A 27,033-nucleotide genomic window follows, 5' to 3' on the forward strand; every position below is an offset into this window, starting at 1 on the left:
GAGGAGGGGCCAGGCATGCAGGAGATAGCGTATGTGAAGACTCTTAAGATGAGAAGGAGCTTGGGCCCGCCTGGTGGCACAGCAGTTAAGTTCACACATTCTGCTTTGGCGGCCCAGGTTTCGCCAGTCTGGATCCAGGGCACAGACCTACACACTGCTCATCAAGCCATGCTATGGCAGGTGTCCCACATATAAAATAGAGGAAGATGGGCACAGATGTTAGCTCAGGGCCAGTCTTCCTCAGCAAAAAAGAGGAGGATTGGCGGCAGATGTTAACTCAGGTCTAATCTTCCTCAAAAAAAAAAAAAATGGAAGAGAAGGAGCTTTGTGTAAGTGTGGAACAGAAGACCCGATGCCTGAAGGACAAGTGCACGGAAGAAGGGAGCCCAGCCCATCCCTTCAGGGGAGCTGCGAGATTCCTGTGGGTGCAGTGGGGGAGCCCAGAAGAGTTTACCTAAGAGGGTGACAGTATGAGTCAGGGCTGGAAACATCACTTTGGCATCCATGTGGGGCAGGGACAAGAGTGACACAACAGAGCAGTTAAGAAGTGGTGGCAGTGACCTGTGTGAGAGATGGCGATGGCTTGGACTAGAGTGGGACAAGAGGAACGAACATGTTTTCTGTGCATATTATGTGATCTTTGCAAAACATTCAGAAAATACTGAAAATAAAAAGAAACTCAGAAATCACCTATGCTTCCACCGCCTGAAGAAAATGCACGTTAAGATATCTTTGCACAGCTTTCTAGAGTTTGTTATGCCTATGTTTACACATAAGTATAAATTGCTTATTGTTTTTATAATAAATGAGATCATAGTATATACTATATACTGTTTTCTCCTCACTATATCACTAATATTTTTCCATATTGATAAATATAGAATTAATGAATCTAGAATTTTCCATGTTGCTAAGTTTATTAATACATAGTAACAAAAAATATGGATATAAAAATTTACTTAATCAGGGGCCTGCCCAGTGGTGTAGTGGTTAAGTTCGTTTTCTCCACTTTGGTGGCCCAGGGTTCACAGGTTCGGATCCCAGGCACGGACCTACACACTGCTCATCAAACCACACTGTGGAGGTATTCCACATACAAAATAGAGGAAGATTAGTATGGATGCTAGCTCAGGGCTAATCTTCCTCTCCACAAAACAAAAATTTAGTTAGACCACAATTAATGAACACTTACAATGTTTCCTTTTTTGTATAAACAATGTTGCCTTCATAACCATTACTTCCATCAAGAAAGAGAATATTTCCAGATGCCAGATCCTCCTCCTGTCCTTTCTCTGTTATTATCACTTACCTCATCTCCAAAAATAACTACTATCCTGACTTTTAAGAATTTGAATTAATTTTGACTGCTTTGAACTTTATGAAATCATGCAGTGATTTTTAAATTATTATAGTAATATTATATAAAACATAATAATTAATATACTTTAATTATGTTAATTATTTTCATAGGATCATATTTAATTATAGTACATTTTAATTATATAGATTGTGGATTCTTTTGCAGCCTTCTCTCACCAAATTTTATGATTTTGAGATTCATCTGTGTTATTGTATGTAACTACAATTTGTTCATTGTCTAGTTCTCATCCCATGGCCAACGTTAATTATTGACTTTATTTTTTAATCTTTGACACCCTGATGGACAGCTAACACATTGTCTTATAACTCCTTTTAAAATTATACTTTGTTAAAAATTTGCACAAATGCACAATTGTTTTTTAAAAACTGTTCCATAGCATTTTTCCCTTAACAAAATATCACAAATATTTTCCTGTGTCCCTGAATCCATAATTATGCCATCATCTTTAATTAATGCATTATAATCTATATATGGAAGTGCCAAAATTTACTTCTTGAGAGTTAACTATGTCAAAGGCATTGTTTGGATTTTTTTTAACCAATTCATTATGTCATAATGTTCCTTAATCTTCACTGCAATCCTATAAATTGGAGTCAGTTATTATGCATATTTTAACAACAAGGAAACCAGGACACAGGGAGATTGTGTAACACTTTGCCTAAGACTAATCAGCTAGTAAGGTTTGGAGCCAAAATTTGAACTTAGGCAGTTTTTTATTCTGGCATCCATGACTTTAATACTCCCAAAATACTGACTTTTTAAAGTAATTAATTATACGACTTTATTCTCCTTCACAACCAAAGGCGTGGTTTATTCCCACTGTACTTTCGTAGCCTCTCATAGATTGTAATTGCCCAATAAATGCAACTTCATTTATATTGTATTTCTAATCACTAATGAAATGCAATACAAACAAGTGAAAACACAAGTTAATTGCTGCTTGATTTCAAAATGTAGTGTTTTGTTTCTTACAATATTCACAGTGATAACTATTGCTATGTATAACCACATCCATGAGATCACTTTCATTTTCTCTTTTAAGCTTTACACGGTGAATCTTTATGGGTCCAAAGAACAGAATTTCTGATACATTTCTAGATGTCAACTTCTATGTAGGACCAATTTCTTCAACTCGGTTAAGAAGAGTTACCAATTTCACCAGCAAACGATGCCTTTGGTTTGCTTCTTCCCCTACCGAGAAGCTAGTTACGGAGTTGCCAGGTCTATATCCTACAGTGGACGAGCTTATGCATTGTCCAAATCATTTCAGAATAACTTCTTGGCAGTTTTTCCAGAATAACTAGATAACTTGCTTAAATCCTCAACTTGTTTCTGGCCCTGGAAAGTGACATTAGGGTGGGAGATAACAGAAGAGATCAATGATTTCATTAGGTTTATTGAGCATTCACGATACACAAAAAGATGTCTGCAGAAATGACCAACACAATTTAATTGTTAACTATGGGTTAAAAACAGTGTGTTCAGCCAACCTCTTTCGACACAGTGGTAACCTAAATTGCTGTTTCCAAAAGCCAGCGCCTTTTCCTGCTAAACCCAATAGCTGTCACATGATTAATGTGCTGGTGTCTTATTAACTGCTCTGTTACAGAAGCTGTTCAATTCATAGCCACCCTCACTGCAGAGACCTTTCTGTAAAAACCTGGTTGAAATCACGCTGTTCTGACTGCAGGCTATTGCACCTTCCACCAAAACATCATAAAGAGCAAAGAATTACTGTTTCCAGTAATCCAGGCCATAAATCAACCCGCTCTGAGGATGGAAAAAAAAATCATGCGTGCTTCCTGCATTCATATTCAAAAGCTTATCTGTGTAATGGCATATTCCGGAAAATGTCGAGGACCTGTGGGTGCCTGTGTGTGTGTGTGTGTGTGTGTGTGTGTGTGTGTGTGGTGAGCAGAGGTGAAAGGAAGGGGAACACATGGGCCAGGGGAACACAAAAGAAATCTCAGCACCAGTTAAATAATTCCAAAGGCTTTGATCTTATCTGGCCCTTCCTTGCTGTAACAATATTTTAAGATGGTTAAAAATTGCCACCTTATCTGTTTGGTGCTATCATTCGCTGCTTCACTTATCTGGGCCCAGCTGTTTGAGAAAAATGCAGTATGGCATGACCTTGATTTCTTAGCACCCGACCTTAATATCTAATCAGTCGTGTGCCTCACTGAAGCCATCCAGAGATGTCACCAAGGCCCCCTCCGGCATCCAGCGATTCAAAAGATGTTTACTTCATCCATCCCTTTGGAGAACTTCCAGCCCCACTCAGTGACCCCATCCTTCCAATTCGCGCACTGGGTCCTTCGGGGGTTAAGGGTTATTTTAAAATCTTGGATGCCTTTTCCATTGAAAACAATTCGGTTGTCTTTAAGTCAGTTCTGAAAAATGATCTGAGTTCATACTAAGATTTCTGAAGGGAAGTCGTAATTTGGGTATAAAAAACATTAACCACTCGTGGCTGCCGCAGTGTTTATAAAACACAAACAGCCAATTTGAAAGTCGTACAATACTAAGTAGTGAACACACACACACATGCACACACACACACGTGTATTCATGTGCATATGAACACACACACGTATACACACACATACAAACACACACAAGTGTACACATGCACACACACACGTACACACAAACTCTAAATGTTAATTTTAAAGAGACTTTTTTTCCCGGAAGATCCAAATGTGGTCCAGTGACCCCAGATTGACGTGAAGTCTTAGAATACTGGGATGATATAAAGAGACGTCAGAGTTACTAAAGTATCGTTATATGAAAAGTGACACAAAAAGACCTGGATTTTTTCTCTCTCGGCAACATTGGAATCAAATGTGCTTCGTTGACAAAGTTCCCTGCCAGCCTGGCGGGCTCAACCTGGAACCTGGAAATCAAGCTGTTTTCTTTCTGGTTCTGACACTGTCACCCAGAATAAGTATCCTACCATCATGACATTGCTGCCATCCCACATCTCAGACCCAGGCAAGAAGTCGCCTTGATTATGCCCTTTCCTGTTACATTAGCATTAATTTACATGGTCTACTGTAACCATATAGCCTTCTCATGAATTGAGCCTTGAGAATAGTCACTTTCCACGTAGGAAACTATAATGTTGCCTCTAAACTTGAGAGAACAAACTAAGGAGAGAGCTGATCCTCCCTCTGCCCCATCGTCTGCTGGTCTCCACAGAAAGCTCGGGCTAGGGAAGGACAAGGCCAGCATGTCCCTGGGTGCCCTATGGGGAAACGACAGTCCTAGTGATGTGCTCTTTGGACGTGAGCTCTCCTTTGCCTGCATGGCCCCCTCTCCAGGTCCCCAAGTTAGAGCATCGGTGAGAAACAGCACATCTGTTTTTCAGGGGCTGCAATTCATTATGGGGTCTCAGGAGGCTGCGATCCTTTCTGTGGGAGCAACCCTGACCCTCTGCCCTATGTGAAGAGAGACTTGCAGATGGGGAGACACGGGGCTCCTGCAGCCGACCCCAGAGCAGCACCTTCCCAGGGCATGAGTGGAGCTTCTGGCAGCGGCGTGACTCCCGGCCCCAAGGTGCTGTGTGCTCAGTTACTGTTCCCGCCCACTTAGTCAGTTACTGTCCGTACTCCACCTGATGCACTGACGGCTCTGCAAAACCTTGAGCAAGTTTCCATCAGCTCCGAACTTAGCTTCCCTGCTCAGCTCACACGTCAGGCTCCACCCAAGAGACCTTCGAGGCCATGTGGAACACCACCCCGCAGCTTTAAGCACCCGAGAATCATCTCATGGGAAGAAAGACCCAACGAGACCGGCTTACACTAAACAGCTTGGCTTATAGAGGTCTCCTGTAGTTTGTTAAAACTTGGTATAGGCTGTTCTGCTCTTCAAAGCCAAATCCTTGCATTTATAATCCAAGTTCATTCCCCTCGCCAACAAGAGGCTTCGTGACACGTGCCCACTCCTTGTTCTGTTGGATGTCACCTACCGTAAACTTTTACACAATTGTGACTTGAGGTTTGTTTTTTAACTGAAATTGCCCTCCCTCCTGAATTTTCTCTCTCACATTTTTCCCTATAAACCAAAGCCATTCCTGAGTGAGGAAGTGAAGACCCAGCTGGGGGCGGGGGGGGGGGGGGGGGGGGGGGATGGTTTACATGCTGAGATTCTAGTCACTGAAGAAATTTTTTATAGTCTAGAGGCTGGTCTTCAAAGCTCTTTGGATCTATAACAAGACCTCCCTCCAAACTTGAGCAGGAAAACTGCTCTGTTGCCACTGGCCATTCCCCACCCCACTTGCCTCTTCCCTCAGATGCACGCTCCAGGTGCCTGCCGTGGGGCTGCCCTCACATGAGGGCCTGGTGTGGAGTTCCAGCTGAAGAAAAGCTGCCGCAGGAGAGAAAAGCAAGTGCTCTTCACATGCCCAGATGCCCACACACAATATCTCTTATCTGGGCAGAGATAATACAGCCAGGAGAGCGGCCAAGCACACCCTCATGGACCAACGATGCATAGCAGGCTCCCCGGCACATCCTTCCAGAGGAGGGGGCTACAGAATTAAGTGGGGCATTACTAAAGGGGGGAAACCCTCCAAAGAGAGGTTGAACGCCAAAGCCGCAAATGTCAAATTGCAGAAGGAGAACTGCACGGGGCCAATGGGAATAGACTGGAGCTGTTCCTCCCGTGGGAGCTAAATCAGATGGCAGAGAGGCGGCCTGGGCCACATGCTACAGCAATGATGAGTGTATCAAAATATTAGCATCAAATCCTCGAGAACTATATTTGCAGTGTCATGTAAACTGCTCCAAGGAGCTAACTGTCCTGCTGTGACTTTATATTAATCTCTGGCTTCTGGCTGGTCACAGGGTGTCACATGCGCTGTAATTAGACTTTGGAAATGCGTACAGGGAGAAGGAAATGGTGTCACGAAGGTAACCTATCAGATACCCAACCTCATCCTCATCCTTTAGGAAGGAGCCTGAATGGGCACCCCCAGGTTCCGCACTCTGATCTTCAAGGACAGCGGTGTCAGGCACAGTAATTGCAAGAACTCCAAAGCTGCTCCCACAGCATCCTTCTTTAAGGGAGCCTGTTTTTCACACCACAATCAATCCGGCGAGGTTGTTAGCTGAGAGTGCGCATCTGGAGAGGATGTGCTGGCAACTCCAGGATGGAGAAAGGCAGGGCACTTAGCAATTTGAACCCTGCATTTGAAAATCCTGTCTTCAGGATGGAGGGCTACAGGGAATTTATATGGAAAGAAAAATTCGCTTTAAAACTTGGGCTGGGGGTTTTTGCTGAAATAATCAAACCAATGGACGACACAGGGTTTCTGGAAGCAGATTTGGCCAAGATGAACTACGATCGAGCAAGGCTCTAGAACTGTTTCAGCATGTTCCACCCAAGGATTTGACTTTCCAAGAGGCTAGCTTTTAACCTCCTTTTCTAAGAGCAAGGAGAAGAGGAATTGAGTAAAGTTAACAGGAAGTCTGGCTTGAGCTGCCCAAGTCAAACGCTCAGTCTGAGCTCTGCCACCCTTTGACTTGGGTCCACAGGCCTCAGTCATTACGGGAGGTGTCTGAGTTCAAATCCCAGGTCCTCCTCACATGAGCTGTGCTACTTTGGTCAAGTTACTTAACCTCTCTGTGGCAGGTGATTGTAGTCCTGCCCCCCACCCCCAAGTCAGTCCATGTCTTCCTTTTTCCACCTCACTGGATAATGCCCTCTCCCCCCCACTTTGCATTTGGACATGGGATGGTTTTGGCCCAGGGGACAATAGCAAGTGTGACACAGCTGAGACTTGAAAAGCACTTGCTCATTGGGCTGTGTCCTCTATTGCTGCCCTGGTAATCCTCCTGCCGCCCTTCTGGAAGATGTGGGATGAGGCGCTGTTGCCCTTGTCCCCCATCCACACTCTGGACAAGTGCAGGAGGCCATCTTGGCCAGATTGCAGAGTGCAGCTCAGCTCAACCTCACCCAGAGCTGCCCAACTGGACCACAGAATCGTGGGCTGAATCAAGGGTCACTGTTCGAAGCCACTACATTCTGGGGAGGTTTGCTATACAGCAGCTGACAACAGACACATTTCCTAAGCCTCACTGTCTTCATCCCTAAAATGGGGACCGGGAAAGTCCTTGCCCCAGCAGGCGGTTGTGTGGGTCAAGGGAGGTACCGTGCAAGATGCTGATGCCAGGCACGCTGAGGTGCCTGCTCATCCTGATAACGTGCCTTGTACCCATTCCAGTTTCAAAAGCCAAGTGTAACTGACCCTTTTCCTAAACTTCTACAAACAAGTGTTTGGCACTTAAGGAATGCAAACCATAACATTTAAAAAACTTGTCAGAGCAACGAAAGAAATGGCGGGGAGAAGTTTCAGCATCATTTCTTCTATCCTCTCATCTCTGGTGACAACAAAATGACTTAAGGGCATCCAAGGGGGGCCCTTTGGGCAAGTTGTGTGCAGCCCCCAAACTGAAATCCACTGTAAGAAAGCCTGATGTCATTTGTTGGTGGATCTGCTTGCCCTAACATGCAAACTCTCCTCAAACACACAGAAGAGGAGACTACCACCAGCAGCTCACTTTTGGTACCCACTTCCCAGCCCTGAGGGAGTTGGGGAACCAAATGCGTATTCTGAGGTGATGGTCTTCAGATAAAGCTTGCAGGGAGGTAGTGGGAAAGGAGGTGCTGGAAGGGTAACCAGCAGAAAACCCCTGTGAACTAATGAATGAACAACGCTGAAGGGGCACAGGAAGTGGGCCCTGTTTAGGTCGATAGAAAATCCAGGAAGAGAAACACTCGGTTTAATGGCTGACTCGTTTATAGATGCACCGAGCTCTGGAGGGTATGATGGGGGCATGCTCTGCCCCATTACTCACCCCCACAGGCCCTCTACTCTGTATTCCAAAGAGCCATGGGGACCCCAGAAAGAAGGAAAGGGGAGAGAAAGCCTGGAGTCTGTTTAAGGGCCTACTATGTGCCCCAGCACATCACAGGTGGCCCTGAGAGAGACACTGGGATTTGATTTCAGCTGAGGAATGACGATGAGTCAGGGTTTGAACTCAGCCTTTCTGACTCCAGAGTCAGAATTCTTTCTGCTCTTCCACACTAGTCAGAGAGAGGAACTATAAATCATTATGATTAAGTACTAAGAGAAACAGTAGAAACCCAGGGCCATCCTGAGGCAAAGTCTTCAATATTGAGGGGGGATGGGGGGGTGTGGGAATTTAGACCCAAAAAATATAGAAGACGCAGTTCAGTTCCCGGCATTCACGGAGAATTTAGGAAATAGAAATCTGAATCAGAACAACAAAAAACTGACATAATTGCCACGATGAAGCTTAGGCCGTGGGGATTATCTTTTGGGTATTAAAAGAAGCTGATAAATCCCCCCCACACCTACCCCTCCATAAGGATTATTACAAGAGCCACTGGTAAGATCTGTTATTTTACAGAAAAACAGGTTTTTGAACATGTTAGTCAGATTGTAGGGCTAAATCTCTTGAGTGTGTGACTAGAACTTCTGTCGGAATGACATTTTTATTCATTCAGAATGCATTTATTAAACACTTGCTAAGAACTCGGGGGGGAAGGCCAGAAAAACTCAGAACCCAGCCTGCGAGGGTTTTGCAGTGTTGGAAAGGGAAGAGGCAGAGAAGGAGTGAGTCTCAGCACAGAGTAGGTGCCACTGAATACAAACGTAAGCTGAGCTCTGGATTCTGAGAAGGCAAGAGAGGGAGGTGCCTGTGAGCGCCAGGTTTGAGGGGTTTCCAGCAGGAGCTGGGCTGGGAAAGAGGAGGGAGCCCCCGGGGTGAGGACGCCTGGTCTTCCAGAACAAGATGTCCTGTTCCTGGGTTGGGTGTGGCCCAGTTCTTAGACCCTCACGTGACAGCTGAACTGTTACCCTTTAGGGAAAAGTCCTGGAGAGCCACCCGTGACGGCTTCAATACAATTCTCCAGACAGAGTCCCAGGTGTCTGCCGGGTGTGAGAAGCATCTGTGGCGTTAAAATAAAATGAATGAAGTTGGCTGATTACAAAAAGAACAGCCTTTGCATTCCTTTTCCTGGCCTCGGAATAAAAGTCATTTTTCAAAAGTCCAGAGCACTGTGTTGTCAGAGCCCAAGTCATTTGGAATTACGGTGGCTAGAGTTAGCAAATAAAAAGAGGGGATGCCCAGTTAATTTCAAATTCAGATAGAAAGTGAATAATTTTGTCAGTAGAAGTGTGTCCCAGGTATTGCCAGGACTTTCTGGTTTGGTCTGGGAGCCCTCCTTGGAAGCAGGAGGGGAAATTCAGGCGTCCTTCTAGCTCTGGTGGGATTAGCAGCCTTTCATTAACAAGACAGCAGAGCATAGAAAGGCATACGGTGCCTCGGCGGCCTGAACAGTGTGGGCTTAACAAGAATTTTCCGTTCTATTTAATATCCATCGTATTGAGAGCATCCAGAAGCATTCTGTTTGAAGGAATCCAATACATTTTCAGAGTGAAGAGGAGAAACAGTTATCTAACATTTGTGGATCTGATTTAAATCAAATATTTGTATCTTGCATTTTCTTAAAGGAGAAACACACCAAAGAAAAGCTTTTTGAAGAGTAAGCTGCGAAGCCCTGAAAGAGATTACACGAGGAGATTGGGAAGTCCTGAAGGCCCGTCTGGAAGCTTTGGGTGGAATCCTCTTGGGCTCAGAAGGACAGACGGCAGGTTTCTCTCCCACCTGAATATTCTGAGGAGGAAGCTGAATCCGGCATCTCCTGACCTGGAATCAGCAGGGTTGGAGTAGAATTTACAACTTCAGGACGCATCACTGAGAGGGGAGATTTAAGACTGGAGAATTAATTTTCTCTTCCTCCTGCATAAAGCAGCTCTTTTCCTAAAGCCGAGAATCTTTCCTGAATGAATGTACCAAAGGGAAACAATCCAGTAAGCACTGCATGACCCTAATAATTCTGACCATTTGCGCCACGTTTTGCAGTGGCCTAAATTAAACAGAAGAGGATCCACGTGACCCGGTGCTCATGAGAACAAAGCTGAAGCTTTGCCAACAGAAGCTATTCCCTGGGGGAAAACTTGGATTCTGAACTCAAAACTGTTTTTTGGGTTAAAGTGTTTTAGGTGATACTATAACTAGTAACCGGCTACAGAGCCATCAGAAGATCGACAAGAACGCTTGTTTATTAAAACGAAATTGAAACAGTTAGAGCCTTGTAAATATTTCAAACTGGAAATCCTGCAAGAGTAAAATTCTCTCATGAGATAGTTTATCTGTTTTCTAGGAAATATCCCCCTTGCTCAGTGACACTCACAAAACGATATGCATCTATCTACGGTCCCAGGAGAATCTTTTTAAAATGGGATGTTTTAAGAGAAAAGCATTGTAGTAGTTATACAAATAAGATACTTTCCTTTTCAAACACTCTTTGATTTTATAAGAAGGTTTTGGTCACACAGTACCTCTATGAGACCAGTGTATTTTTTTCTATATAGAGTATTTCATTTGTCTACAAATCTGAGATGCAAACAATTCTTGTCTTGTTTTCAAAAACTGCAAATTATTAAAACAAAGCAGTCCATCAAAACTAAGGAAAAATAATCTTCATGAAATATGGATGAACTTAGATCTAAACAAAGATATTGCTAAGACCAGCGCAAACATTGAAGAAAGTCAGAGGCTCAAGACAAATGTAAAGAAAAACAAAACTGCTGACTAAGTGCAAAATACTGTGTCCCTCAGCATTAAAAACAGCAATAAAAAATGTTGATGAGAAATAGCCCTCCATTTTACATACTATCATAATATTAGAATAAAATTGAAGTGAAATATTCTTCAAAACAGAGCTCTTAGCAAAAAAATGAGAGATGAAGATCAATGGACTACCTACACTCATGTTCGATGACACACTTCCAAAAACACTTAAAAATGTATCACAAAATAAAAGTCAACCAAGTTTAGGGAAAACTCTGTGTTGTTTGAAATGCTCTTTTTGCACTAAAGGCTCTGAGAAGTTCTGCAAAAGAGGATCATATTTAATTGGATTTAATCCACCGTTTTCAAAACTCACTTAAGGATATGAGTCCTTTTCTTCCTGCACACCGATCAACAACCTAAAGAATAATCTCTCAGGAAATATTAATATGAGAAACAGTAGATGATGTAAATAGATCAAGGTCTCTGCCATTATTACTCAAATTTTCAAAAGGAAAAGAAATGTTATTAAAAAAAATACTTTGAGATTATTTTGGCTCATACTGTCAGTCAAAAGCATGCCATCCATTTTTTTCACGTCAGTGGTTATATTCCAGCCTCCCAGCCTCCCAGCTCTTGGGAGGGACCTTCCCTTTTCCATTGGAAACCTGCTCCCCAGAACCTCCAGCAGGGGGCGCTGTTCCCTAGTCTGACTGTGAAGGACTTCAAGCCCGTTCAAGGTTAAGATGGCTCAACAAATAACAAGCCAGAAATATCATCTGGCCCATTAGGACACAGCATTAAAAAAGTATAATCATGGTTCAAGAATATTGCTATGAGAGAAATCTGTGCTCAGAATTTTATTAGGTTTTATCATGGGTACATTTTCAAATATAGCTAAGAGAACCCAAAGGAAAAAAACATTTAGAAACTAAGTATTTTTATAAAATAATTATCAAATTATAACACATTGAAAAAATTAAAAGGATTTAAAATTTTCCCTACGTGGTTGCCAACTCAAGTATGCCAATTTTCTATCAAAAACAGGGCAGAAAAACAAAAATGTGAAAGTGAAGTTGAAAATAAATGGGAAGAAATTACTTCCATTGAGATGAAAGACAAATACAACTCTTCAAAAATAATATCCCCAAATAAAAGAAGCGCATTGTTTTGGCACAGTTGTGTGTTAGTGAAGTTCACATCCGTGATCTGGGTTATTTTTTATTAAACCCCGTCTCCCGGAACCCCTTCATAGATACTTCCCCCAAAAGGAATCAAGGCAAAACAAAAGAAAATGTTTTAAAATATTTAAAAATTGGGTTGTAAAGAGAGAAAAATATTTGGTTCAAAGTGAAAACAGCACCACTTTAGCCAGAAGAGTTGGAAAGATGACAAATAAAGGCACCAGACGGGAAGATCAAAGATGCAAAATAGATTTAATGGACGCATGCAACAGTGTTCTCTTGCTTCAGTGGCAGGAGGTGGTGACTGTTTGGAGGGGCACGTATTCCCACTGGGAAAGAAATGTGCAGCGTGACAGGTGCAAGTGGCTAATAAATGACGGCATTTACAAGAAAGTGCAACCATTCCCTCCCAAGCGTTAGGAGAGTTTGTGTGTAATACATGTGCACGCACATACACACGAAACATCTCCCCAGTCGAACCCTTGCCAGTCTTTCAGTGAAATGCCAAAACTATCTCTACAAGTAAAGCAAGTGGACTGCACTCTAGTTTTCCCATAATCACGTGTAGATGATTCTGGGAATATGATTACTTTTATCCTACATTTTGATCTCGTTAAAAATCCGTGTTACACAAAGATGCTATTCCCGCATACTTTGTGCTTTCATTTACCTTTTGTTTTGCCCTGGAAAAGTGACTGCTGAAATGCGTTCAAGGTATACAGGTGCGGGGGCAGATTTGAGGAAAATACAATGCAATGTAAGTCAATAATACCAAGTATTTTCCTACACGGGGAGCATTCACTTCGATTGATTCTCAGTCCTGTCTTTTTCATTGGGAAATGTGACTAGAGGGGAGAGAGTTCCATGTCTCTGGGCATTTCTAGCCCAAGCAAGCCTCTGCAGGTCACATGGGCTATTTGTAGCAGCTGGTAGTGAGGATCTGGGTGGAATGATAGCCCCAATGAAAGAGAGGACACAGAGCCACAGAGCTCCTCAAGGCACATGCCTGCCACTCCCCAGTCCCATAGCCAATCGTCTTGGAGGACTCAGAGACCAAACGTGATTCTCCAGAGTTTGCCACAGAGTTAGCGGCAAGGAAGAGCTGAGAACAAATCATTCCATAGAATCAGACCATCACAGGGTTTTCAAACACATAGTGCCCTAAATACCAGCTAGAAACAGAGGTATGCTGACAAATACTTAAGAAACCATCTCTTTCAGGGAATAAAACTCTGATATGTAGAATTTACCTGTATCTGTGGTATAAATACCATGGCCAATTTCAAGCCATCAATATGAGACCATTGGATGCAGAGTTGGGAAGAAATATGTACAATTGGCTCCTAGGAGCAGCTCTCGCACAGCCCTGGACCTGAACCACAGGCTCAGAGTGGTCCAGAGCAGGTAGGTTAAGGCAGATGGAGGTTTCCAAGAAGGCTCCAGGCTCCAAGTCCAGGGAATTTAGTTAAAACACAAAAATTATTTGGTTTAGGAATCTGTGGCCCCACGCTGGAATTGCTTCTCTTTATTATAAGTTAAAATTTGTTTAAAACAGATATCTAAACGGCATTTTGATGTTTGGCCCAATGAACTTCAAAGCATTTATGTTTCTTATGGATTTTGTGTGATTTTATGTGTAGCCTGCTGAAAATCAAAGATGAGGGTAAAAAAAGATGCACTACTAAGAAAGATATTCATAGTGGTTCTAAAGTACAATATCAAACAATTCGTTTGGCTGGTAAAATCTGTACATTATATTTTCTTTTTTAGTTTTAATCAAGAGTTATTGCTGACATGGAAATTTAACAATAAACCGCCTCCAAATGATGAGCATCTTAAGGAGGAAAACTGAAAAAATTTCAATTCCCAATTCATCATTTTACTATTCATTTTATTTCTGGGTTTATTTCATTATACTTCAAACAGAAGAGTGAATGGAAATAATTCAGTTATTTTTATCTTTGTGCCTCTGAGGCTGTCCTGTGCTCTCGAACACATTTTGTGCTTGGAAGAAATCTCTAGGGCTGTAAATATTCTGAACATGCCAAAGTGCTATGCTCTTTTTTCAATTTGACTGTAAGTTACAGATATAGACCAATTTTGCTAATTTTAACAATGTCATTTAGAATAAAATATAAATGTGATAGCACTCAAAAGATTTTGCATAATCGACGTGCAGTACTCGATAGCTCCCAGAAAATGGAAAATCAGTCATAAAAAAGGGCAAGTTGAACTCTATAAAAACCCAAAATAAAGCATGTAACAACCTAAGCACTGAGGAATTAGTGAAGGTAATTAAATATGAAGAACATTTTCAACGGAAACAAAAGAAATCAGGGACTGAAAAAACTAGACACACATTTAAAGACGAACATTACGATTAGATAATTGGGTGAGGGGTTTTTGAGAAACATCATTGTTCTGTTCACTGTGAATTTATCTAAAATTTGAAACAACAGTAAAAATACGAAGGGAAGGAGATCCAAGGAGTCCAGTCATACCAACTTAGCTAAAGAATTTTCCAATAGCCTGCAAAAATATTAAGGAAAGAACAAATGAAAAAGAAATATCAAGAGACAAGCAACTATTGAGTTGCTTCACGTCTAAGCAATCACCAATGGAAAGGGGCAGCAAGTGCTAGAGATAATTCGTGCTGGAATCAGCTGTAAGGACATTGTTCCCCTCGGTATTTACCTGGTAAAAAATAAATCCAACACAAGGAGCTTTGCCCATGTGGGCCTTTTCTCTCCCTCTTTCTTAAGCAAATAAAGCAAATTGCACATCCTTAAAGACTCATTAGGAGATGAAAACATCTCAACAAATGGAATATCACTGACCACATGTGTTGACAAGAAGCTGGATGCTGCCGTAGTAGCTTTCTTTTTGGTTAAACATTTCTGAATGCCTGACAATTTTATGTAAATGTAATTTGTTGAACACAATTCGGAAGGGGAAAAAATACCCAAACTGTCAACTCATGGCTGATGATGCTTTGTTGCTGTTTAACACTACAAACCAACCACAAAATCCTGAATATTCAAATAAGCCAAAAACAGAATTAAAAGATCACTGGTAATAACCTCTTTTTGGTGTGTGTGGAGAATGTGCGTTGGGAGTTGACGGACAGGTTGAGAAATCAGTGACCGCTGTAAAATTTAGCAGAGGTTCACCTGATCTAGGCTAAAACTTTCATAAGAGTGAATGTGTGTCCCAGACCACAGCAAGGAAGTCAGCAAAACCAGAAGGGTCTGTGTGATTTCTAGGATTAACGTGAACACATATGACCTCAGAATAAGGTCTAGATATGATTCTGCCAACCCAGCTCCTTGGGGAATTACAGAAATGGCAAAGGACCATGGACTTTGTTTTATGTGCTAGTGGGAGGGAATGTACAGTGGACTGGAGGGGGTGGCCGGTTTGGCAGAGTATGTGGCTAGACTACGAGGATCTGATCTCATGGAGTCGATTTGGTACTATATAAAAAGTTTTCTGGTTGTCACGGTGAAAATGTGTCACGAATACAATAGCCTCCAAACCAGCCTCCCAGACTCAACATTATTCCTTTCCAACCCTGTTCCATTGTGCTGCCATGGATATATTTCCGAAATGGCCACTCTGATCATTCTACTTTCTTACTTAAACACCTCAGATGGCTCCAGCATCCAGTCCACAGATGGAAATACAGCGGTGAAAGTATTTTACCAGCTGGCCCCAATCTACCATTCCACTCTCACGAACTACACTCCGTGTTTTGCTCCACGCTCACTAGAGTCCTAGAAGTCCCCCAAAGATGCCATGCCCCTACCCTTGTCCCTGCCCATTCCATTTCCTTGGAAAGCTCTCTTCCACCTTCTGTACAAATCACCTGTCTATTGATTACTTCCAAATGTCACCTCCTCAATTTGGTGCTTTGGGTAGGATTAATTCTCTTTCTTCCTTGCTTCAAGAGCATTTTACTTATATGGAAAGGGTACACAGAGTTTATAAGGTATCATATTGTATTAAAGTTTAGAATATATTATATTTTTATTATTGCTATCATGTATTTGTCTCCAGTTAGACTGAGGGCTTTTGAGGGTGGGGCAAGTTCTTATTGCTTTCTGTATCCAGCATCACACTGACAGTGAGGATCCAGTCAGTAATTGTTAGTTGAATAAATGGAGCTTTGCAAATTGGATTATTTAAATTTAGTGACTTTCCATTTTGCAGACTTGAAAATACAGATGCAAGTTTAGAATCACCCAGTGAGTTAGCAGCCATTCTATTAAATGACAGACCCAGAGATGTTGTATATTTTTTCAAAGGGCCCTGAACTCTCAACTTCCTTTCCGTAAGCAGGAGGATATATCAACAAGACTTGCATTACAGAAATGTTTATTTGCAAAATTCATAGCATAGACGTTGTTGTCGGGCTCATTTTTTTACATAAGAAAACATTAGCACACAGAAGCTAAGATTTACTGAAATTCCAAGTTAATCTTAGTCCGTTGAACCTTTCTGGGGCTCCGTCAAGCTAGACCTAAGGAAGAGGGTCAGGGTTGACATAGCCCTGTTTCTGTTACTAGCCGCTGACAGTTGGGTGTGGTTGGAATCTACTGCTTTCCTGTAGGGTAATGAGTCAACAATAACCATTTCACGTCTCCCTCTGATCTCTCACTGATTCGAAGCAAGTGCATGACAACTACTCATGGGACTCTCCTTGGGCATGAAGCAGAGAGAAGCCAAGGGAAATAGCTTTCCACCCGTTGAGGTTGAGGTCTAATCTCTTTGCAAAACTCCTCAGCTCCAAGGCATAAGAATCTTTCCTGAGCACTCAATGCCTTGAAGATTATATTTTACAGGAGAAAAAAATAAAACTTGCCAAGTTATGCATTGAATGTGACAACCTTCAGTACATTTGGATGTTTCTAAGAAATGCTTCCTAAATTACATTTGGATTTTCTGCATGCTAAGGGAAACAATTTGCATGTCATCAACAGAAACATGAAAATCCCAAGCTGTGTTAGAAAAACTTTATAAACACAAACATTTGGTATGCCAAATTTTATGCCTAGGTACTCAAGGAATAACAGCATACTCATGGTTCTGTACTTATGATGTCAACAAGGTCAAATCAGTGATGGGTACGATGTTTTCATTAAAGAGAAGGATGAAAATGGTAGGCAGATTTGGGAATGTGTAAATAACTACAGGAGAAAAAATGGGAAAAAGTGTAAAAGGATATCTGAATCAGTGTGACATCAGTTCTCCTTTATGTTTAATGTTCCATAAAACGACAGTGCCAAGTAAACACACACACACACACACACACACACACCTCTAGTGATGTAACCCCTCCGAAATGATGTAACTATGTGACCTTGGGAAAGTCACAAACTCTGAGCCTGGCTCCTAATGTACAAAATGAGAATGGTGATGTCTTCCTCATGGGATTATTGTGAATTTAAAATAAATAAGTACATGAAATCTGTTATAACTATGAAAGGCTTTTTTAGATAAGCAATAGAAGTAGCATCAAAATACAAGTAATGAAGTCCAATGTGAAAATCTAATGAGATATAGATAAATATAAAGGCGTAAATGACCCATCTTAAGTGTAATGCTTTTCTAACACGGTTCTATCATTTTCTTTCTTGTATCAGGACTCCATTTGTAGAAGAAAAACTAGATTATTTTTATTTATACACAGAAAAAGCCTCTTCCGGCAGGCCTGGTTTCTTGATATCTGTCTCATCTGGTGAACTCCCCTTGGGTCTCCAACCAACCCATACCTACCTGTCCTGCAAGGCCTCACCCCTACCAGTGCCTGTCACAACTGGAGCCATTAGCTACCCATACGGGGAAAGACAAACTGTAGCACTCAAGGAAAGAGCTTCTGGAAGACTTTTCCATTTTGTTTTTCTCCAGGACCATTCTCTGTCTAATCTCACTTTCTTAGTTTTATTCTTGTTTTTTTGTGTGTGTGTGTGAGGAAGATTGGCCCTGAGCTAACATCCATGCCAACCTTCCTCTATTTTGTATGAGGGACACCGCCACAGTATGGCCCAATGAGTTGTGTGCTTAGGTCCGTGCCCAGGATCTAAACCCACAAACCCCGGGCTGCCAAAGCAGAGTGCATGAACTTAACCACTATGCCACCGGGCCAGCCTCTATTCTATTTTTTTGTTGAACTTATTTTATCATTTCCTTTCTGACCTCCACTTCTCTCACAGCTACTTTCCTGCTTCTAGAATATTTTTCCTTGTCCTTGCCCTACAGCTTGGTTCTTCTCTTTCTCTTTTTCCCCCTCCCTTTTTCTTCTCCCAGGACAATGTGAACATTGTGCCAAGGACTTAATACTTTTAGGGCCTTGTGAAAGGTTTTAAGTTCTTTTAAAATCAGAAGAAAAATTGAATTTTTAGGTCAAATAAAATGTGTTAATAAACAATATTAACATATTCATCTTTATACCAACAGGCTCATAAGATATAATTGTTTATATATATATATATATATTGGTGAGGAAGATTGTCCCTGAGCTAACATCTGTGCCAATCTTCCTCTATTCTGTGTGTGGGATGCTGCCACATCATGGGTTGGTGAGCGGTGTGTAGGTCCGCGCCTGGGATCTAAACCTGAGAACCTCGAGCCGCCAAAGTGAAGCATGTGAACTTAACCACTCAGCTGCTGGGACAGCCCCAATATGTATCTTCTTTTTATGGAATAAAGGACCCACAAAAGTCATCATGCAACCCTATCTTCTCCCTCCACTGAAACTTACCAATACTTTCCTTTTATTTTGATAGTGAAAGCTCCTTCCTCCTTTTTCCAGGTTTTCTCAACAGCCACATCCATAGCTAACATTTCTGTGTTTCCGTAGCACTTTGAACATATATATCCATTACTGCAATTATGATATTAACATCAATTACCCTTTTATGAGCCTTGGTGGACTATAAGCAATTTGCAAGCCCGAACCTATCTTATTTCCCTTTTCAGAGGATAAATGAATGTTTCATATGCTGAAACTGATCAGCAAATGAATCAGTATATAATCAGTGACTTAGACTGAGTCCACTGGTGCTTCTCATTCACTGAAATGTACATACGTCATCCACCAACCAAACCCGGTCATGAGCAGGGAAGTCCTCAAAGGAGGAGGTGTGTCAGAGCCATGTTAGAAATTTAGGGGTAGGTGGTGAAATGGTCAACAATGCCACGCGCTGGTGGAGGAAAGGTAGAATTAGGAGGATCTGCTCCCTCTTGTGGATGTGGCAACTGGAATTATGAAGATTTTTGGTGTGTTACATCTTCTCATCTTACATATCCTGTTTGCCAACGGAAACTTCCACTGACAGATTCTGAGCAGCTAACCGCATCCAAATGAATATCTATTTACCCACGTAACAAACCAACCCATTATCCATACTCACTGAAGTCCGGTTAATTGAGGGAGCAGAATTCCCAGAGGAAAAAAAGCGCTGGAATTGTACTACAATTACATGATCTTCGTGTTCATAGAAAGGCAGCCTTTGCGTCATATGAAGGGATGTTTAAAACTGAAAGGAGGAAACAGGAGCAAAAGTTAAAGAGAAAACAGACCTGGGACAACAGGCTCATATTTCCAACACTTCATAATTTAAGTAAGCCTATATTTCAAGGCCAGAGTAATATTTCTTGGTTTCACACCATGATATCTTGACACAGTTTAAAAGCACCACGTGTACTTCTGAATTGGATAACGCACAAAGGAAGGGTGTGTGATATTGCTGCTGGAAAGAATCCTAAATGAGGATTTTGAGCTCTTAAACTTCAGCAAATGTCTTGATAGGTGGGTAATTCAAAACCTCCCCCTGAAAGAAGGAGGCATTCTCTGAAGCAGGACCCCTGTGAATTATGTGTCTGCTGGAGAAAACAGTTGCGACTTTAAGAACTCGACTGGGAAGAAAAGAAAGTGCCATTTCCCCTCTAGAACTTTTGGTTCTCATAGCATCTTTTGTGGCTGTAAAACTATGTTCGTGAACAAAGCCCCCGGGAAGGCTGCCTTCGCTGAGCGGCAGCTGGAAATAAAGCTGCCGAATGAGAGCAAGTTGGATCCAAAGGTTTGCACAATCCCAAGGCCTCAGGAAGCTGAGAGATTAAGCAACAACTCCAGCCTGGCCACGCACCTTGGAGTGAAACTCCAGTTCCACTGCCTGTGCTTACAGGCTCTACAGGACTCACTTCTTATTTATTCTCGGTTCGCTCAAACCCCAAGACCCAGCCTCAAAACACACAGAGAGTATGACTCTACCCGGACAAGGCTTTATTAAAAGTCAAATCAGAAAAAGTGAAACTAAATGGAGAGCCTAATCTTAGTATTCTACCAAAAAACTGAAAGTGGGAATCTTTGTTTTACTTAGCAAACGTTATCGAACCCTGCACCTCAGGCACTGCAATCATTGGACGAAGAAAATAAACGTATGCAAAACAGCAAGTTTTGGCTCCATCTGTAGAAGGCTTGCATGGTAAAGGCGTGTTAGTGGAGATGTGTGGAAGGTGAACTTGTGATATACAGACGATCAGTTAGTGATAGCATTCCCATCCACAGCCCAGATGGCAACCAGAATTGTACCTCCACGAGCCCTTTCCTCTTTCTGAACCCTCTTCAGCAAGTCCCTGCCTCCCTTAGCTTCTTCCTCTGTATTTACTTAGTACTCTGGGCCACTGGATAATTGGGGTTGGAAAAGACTAGTTTGACTTGTCTTGCTAATTTCAGTTCATCCAATAACTCACATGCCTCTTCCAGCCCTGAGGAGCCTCGTCTGTGCTGAGATGAGGATGTGTAAGGACCTACTGCTTAAATGTAAATGCAAGTTGATCTGGTGCCCCCAGTGTGTCTATTAATTGGGCTAAAGATTTAAATTCTGAGCGTGAACTTTTCCCTCTCTAATAAGCCATTAATTTTACAGGCTGGATAAAGAGAAAATCTACAGGCACGCCTGAAAGAAACGAGCATAAATAGTTCCTCAGATGGCCACATTCAAACGGTGTCATCAGATACCTAGCGTTTCCTTTTAGCTTTCTTCTTTCCAGAAATGTTTTCAAAACTTGCTAAGGTCACTTTTTATGACTATTATAGAAATAAAAAACTCAGCTGTGCAATTTGATTCGTTCTGACAATACTTTTTTTGTGGTTAGTTCTGAACGAGAAATCTTCCCTGAGATTTTGAGTTTATAATGCACTGGGTTTAAAGTATAATGACCAAAATACTCTTTCCATATATAAACATCAAAAATATTCTATAAAGAAAAGAACTCTTGCTCTGTAACAAAAACGCAGGCCTTTTGTCAATGTGTCAGAATATTGGAAAGAAAACTTGGGGCCACAGTTTTTACACTTACTAAGAAAGAAAACTGACATGCTGGTGATCACTAGCAGGCGACATCTTGTCCCTCAAGAATGAATTTGCTTTATCTCTGTTTCCTCGTCTCACCCCAATTGCTCCCATCAGGATACCCTATACCCACGAACACCTAATAAATATTCACTGATGATGACAATTTATATCTACCCTGGAGACTGTGACAGTATCCTTGCCTGTCTGGTATCACTGGCATCGTGCCACCCAAATCACAAATGCAAGCAGCAGGTGGGTTTGGGAAGCAACAAAATGAGTATGTGTGAGGCCACTGGAGGGAAATCATGCCTGGGGCTGGCTCTTCCCAAAACTGCCTTTGCTTGCTAGTGATGAAGAGACAGAATACTTCCCAGTCACTTTTGTACCAGATAAATCCACACTTCAATCTATTAATGAGAATCTCAGAGGCAAGGAAATTACTCAAACAAGATATTTCACAATGCAAAGATGCAAATCTTTAGCATCTTATGTTTAAAACATTTTTTAAGGGGAGAGGGTATCAAAGAAACTTTCTGAGTGCATATAATCTCTGATTTTTAAATATTTCAAATATGAGAAAAGGAACAAATAGCTTAAATTCAGCAGTTCTCACAGGAACCTAAAATCTTATTTTTTACAGGCAGATTATTTTGTTAGAGGCTATTACAGTAATTTACTTTCCCATTAGAAAGTTCCCCTGTTTATAGATGGTTGCTAAGCTCCATTAGCACAAAAGGTTGCCTGTCTTTTTTTCTAGTAAAGGTAAAAACATCCTGTTACTCGTTTTAAACTCTAACAACACAACGGAAGCCCCAAACCTCTCTCTTCAGCAGCATCCTAATGAAATCTAACTGGAAAATGATAAAGCTACAGAAATCCCAGGCTTTGAGTTGTGGGCGTTTTTTAATTGCCAATTTTCCCCTTGCACTGAGGCATTAATCCTTGAAGAATAGAAAGTAGACTTGCCAATAACCCAGCAAAGAAGGGGCCTGGGAGTAAGAGAAGGAAGGAAGCTCCTCACTGTAGGAGAACTCCCTCCCTCTCCTCAGAAACCACTATTGCATCTTGAGCGCCATCACAGCCCTGCCTGCCTCCCGCCCTGGAACTGGAAGCCAGCCCAGAGTAGCATTGGTATTCAAATTAGTCTGCCAATCGCAGCCTGGCACAGTTCTTGGTGGCCCATCAGTACACTGCTTGAAGAAAAGGTACCAGATCTCAGATCCGGGAAGATCCAGCCAGATTTCAAACCCACCCGGAATATATGTCATTAGCTTGTAAAGCAAGCTGCTTTGTGGTGGGGAGCATTTTCTTTTCAGAGTCTCTGTTTTTATTAAAACAAAAGTAACCGGAAGACAATGCATCTCCAACAGAGATTTAAAAAGAAAGAGGAAGGGGCTAGCAGAGTCAAGCTACTCATTCAACTAAACACTGGTTTCTATGGGAACAAGAATTGCTTTGTGTGGCTTGAGCAACTTCTCATTCCCTCTGCCCAATGTGCTAGTGCCCTGTCCCTGGTATTGTATTTGTGTGGCCAACTTTTCTTCTGTTTCATTCACTCTCCTTGCCCTCGTCGGTCCCCAGCAACACCCACCGCCACAGAAGTAAAAAGGAAAGAAGAACTTAGAGCATCTGGGCTGAATTGAATCAGGAAACACAAAAGTGTCCAAGCGACTGGGAGCCAGCATTCTGACCAAAGGACCATGGCCATCCTGTTGTTTTTTGTCATTTCTTCAAGCAGGTCACGGCTACTATTTCTTAACTCTTTTCATGCATAATCCACACTTTATGTATCAGTTTTAAATTAAGTTCTTACTGTGGGCACATCATATTGTACAAGACTAATAATAGTGATAACCTAAATGGAAAGTGGTCAGAGAAGCAGGGTTTAAAGTAAACTTCACACAGTAAACGTTTTTAATGTTGGTGTATTCTGTTTGTGTGCAAGCTCACGGGTGCATACATGCATGTGTGTGAGCGAGAGAGAAACTTCTAGAAGGTCATCTCTGGCTACCTTTGATGAGGCAACTAGGTACAGGGCTCCAAGACTGTGAGGTCAGGAAAAACCCAAAGTTCATCTTCTCTATTTGACTGGGTACCTTTAATTTGGCTCTTTTTTCTAATTCATTTTGACTTTTAAATTAAAAAAGGGAAATATTTATGAATCTATTACCCAGAAGCTGCCATGCAAAACCTTTTAGCACATAAATCCTCATCATTTTACTAAGTGTCAGGACTTTTTTTTTATTAAAGGAAAGGCATATTTCTTAACATTGTCCATAAATCACCACTAAAATATTTAGTGCTACAACTTCCTTAGCTTTCAAAGACACTCTTTTCTATTAAAGCTTTACAGAATACTTCAAAGTCTACCCCTGGCAAAGCCCCAATGTTATTCACTGGTAGACTTTCAGATTCAAAGACGTTTGCATTTTGTTTGTAAGTTTTTATTTAGGAGATCTGCAAATCATTTTCCTTTGCAAGATGAAACGTCAATTTTCATCATTTAGATTCAAACTTGTAAAAAAAAAAGTTTAACCTATTTGTGTATAACCGAGTGGCAATCTTACAGTTTTGAAAAGTATCTTGGGCTATATGGCATGAAAGGAGTTATTAACGATTGAGAGCCATTTCAAGCCTTAGTGAATAAGAAATATGATTTGTTCACAAAAGCCAGAAATCATCTTTAAATCCATCTTTTCCCTCACTCACCTTCCTCATGAATATAATGTCTCTTTATCACAAAGATGTTAGGACATTGGCAATCTGTACAGATTTTTACATTCTCACAACTTGCCTCTTCTGTCCTCTTTCACAAAATTGCGAAGGATTCTCTTAAAACATTATTTCTCAAAATGTCAAGCAGACTGAACATCCTCAGCATGCTGATTTACTTTCAGGGTCACAGTTAAGTAGTATGCTCTGCTCTTCTCTGCTCTGCTCTGCTCTGCTCTGTTCAGCTCTTCTCCTCCTTTCTCTTCTCTGCTCTGCTCTGTTCATCTCTTCTCTTCTCTCTAAGAACCTTCCCAGAATGAAGCATTCAGAGTCAGGGTGCCCTGAAGACCAGAGAGTGCTTCGTCAATAATTAGCAAAACCTTCTGCTCTTCTCCCACACCCATGGGAAATTAACGATCATTTCCATTGCTCTCTAATCTCAAGTATTTTTCATGTCCCCTGTCATGAAGGTGGGACGTCACTCACCTGTTTCTCCTACATCATGCTCCCCTCCACTTTGTTCCTAGAGACTCTGACTGGTGAGTGAGATAGGCATGGCCTGGGGACCTGAATGGGGACTCCATTCTAATAGGGGAAGGCAAATTAGCACAGAATTATGTGAATATTTGTTAAAGCACAGGTGTGGTAAGTCAGTGTTTTTACACAGTGGCCTGGGGAAGAGTGCCCCCTCTTCCTTCCCCACTCAAGGAGAAAGCCTCTCCAGATTAGATGACCCTAGTGCTCTGGGTCGCCTCTCCTTCTTACCTCTCAAGTACCATCCCTCTCTTCTTCAAGGCCGGTTCCCTAGCTCCCTTCTCTTTTTCTTTGCACTGGCTCCGTTCCCTCTGCCTTGAAACATGGGTAGGTCTCTGAAAAATCCTGAAAAGATTTTCACCAGGGTTTATTATTTCCTTTCGCTAGTCACACACCATAAAAATGATCCCAAAGAAAGGTCATAGTCACCACATAATTTCACAGAGTCATGGGGTCTCTATGTGGAAGGCACCTAGTCGTTTCTCTCCCCTTCCGTTCACGGTGAAATCTCCAATGGGTGGCCTGCAGTTTCTCTGACTATTCCTTCTTTTCTGTCTTCAGTCTCTGTGGTCTCGCTCCCATGCCCACTGATGTACCAAATCCACTTTCCTGAAGTTCTCCACAGGCAGACGGAGTTGCTTTAGCATATTCATCGATTGATCTCTGTTTTCCATGCGGCTAAGTTTTCTGTTGCTTCTCCTTTCCTTTTCTAAATCCAGATCCTCTTCCTTCTTATTCCTGATCTTGCCTCCACCCTTATCTCCCCTCATGTAATTTCAACTCCCATTGCAAATCAGTTAACAAATCTTGTCTTTTCTTAAACATCAACAACTTGCCTTCCATTACATGCCAATGGCTGCTTCTGTATATCAGGCACGTGTCCCCCCCCCCATACATGGATTACTAAAATGACCTCCCAACAGGTGAATTCTAAATCCAAAACTTCAGTTGGGTTCAAAGTAAGATATTGAGTTAAAAACTGAAAAAAATATATGGTCCTTGGGCATTGGACTATCCTTCTCAACTCTGAATTTCCAGCACATCATAGATCCATAAGAAATCTATAGAAATCCTAGTTTTAGTGAACCCTAGAAGACATTCATTCATTCAAAACATCCACCACATCACTACTATACAGCAGAGATACAGTAGCAAAATACACACATGGGGGTCTCTGCATTTCCGGAACTTCCAGTCTAGTGGAGGCAAAGAAGTTGAGCCAATAATCATTAAAATAATTAATTATAATTAAAATACAAGGGAAAAGCACAGAATGCTGTGAAAATGAATAACAGTAGTGCCCACCTGGGATGGGGGAGCACAAAAAACTGCCCTTAAGATGGGACCTGAGATGGGTCCTGAATGGACGTAAGGGAAGATGGGGTGGACAGGAGCATTGGAGCAGCACATGTAAGGATGGGAAGCAGGGAATTGAAAGATGGTTGGTAAGGCAGAAGTGTAATGAGAAAGTGAAGCGGTGATGCAAGACCGGAAAGGACGTAGGTCATTCAGGGCCATGTCATACACAGTGAGGATGTTGGGCTTTATCTAGAATAAAGGGAAGCCATTAGATGAAAAGTACATATGGTGCTTTTACATCTTCTTTCCCTAGCTTTTGGGCAAGTCACAAAACATCTCTATACTTGTTACCACAAGTTTAAAATCTCTAGAATAAGTCTAGGTAATATTAAGGATAGAAGTTTGGAATGGAAGTGGTTGGAATAAGAAAACATTTTACCTTCTCGTAGATGGAGAGGCATACTGTTAACAGGACAAGTTAGAATCACCATCCTCAAGGATCATGCAGTGCCGAGAGAGAAGGCGGAGAGGGCGAGTATTCCACACATCACCACATGACCAGACATAAATAGCCAAAGATGACAAGGTCATCTGTCTTTGGAAACGTTCAGCTCTAAAGCTTCAGGCATGTAGTGGGACAGGATGACCTCAGCCTTGAAAGAATCTTTTCCTGTAGGATCTGGGGAAATGGTCCTTTCAAGGGAGAGCTTCTTAAAACTCTGTAAACATCTTCTAATCAGTACGGCAGCACAACTTGAACAAGTAGCCCCCAGAGCTTTCTGACAATACAGTGCATCCAGTTAACTCTCCGGGGATGAGCCTGAGAACGCTTTGGAACGCAGACACCATTTTTCTTCCATTTATTTGTGACCATGATCTCAAAAATGGATATAATTTTA

The 27,033-nt window shown here is 41.8% G+C and overlaps 1 long non-coding RNA gene across 3 annotated transcripts in view; it reads right to left on the reverse strand.

Annotated features, from left to right (window-relative positions):
* Window positions 1-26,667, reverse strand: part of LOC124244008 (uncharacterized) — a 93,392-nt gene extending 66,725 nt beyond the window's left edge. For 2 of the 3 annotated variants that reach the window (XR_006889832.1, XR_006889831.1), the window contains exons 1-4: window positions 26,574-26,667; window positions 25,067-25,180; window positions 24,299-24,642; window positions 19,643-19,768 (exon numbers count right to left, since the gene is read on the reverse strand). This is a non-coding gene — a long non-coding RNA (uncharacterized LOC124244008). Of the gene's footprint in view, window positions 1-19,016; window positions 19,114-19,642; window positions 19,769-24,298; window positions 24,643-25,066; window positions 25,181-26,573 lie in introns of those variants that run through there. The other variant, XR_006889833.1, reaches the window with a different exon arrangement.
* Window positions 26,668-27,033: the final 366 nt, after the last annotated feature.

Source organism: Equus quagga, chromosome 8 (genome assembly GCF_021613505.1).
Source record: "Equus quagga isolate Etosha38 chromosome 8, UCLA_HA_Equagga_1.0, whole genome shotgun sequence".
NCBI lineage: Eukaryota > Metazoa > Chordata > Mammalia > Perissodactyla > Equidae > Equus > Equus quagga.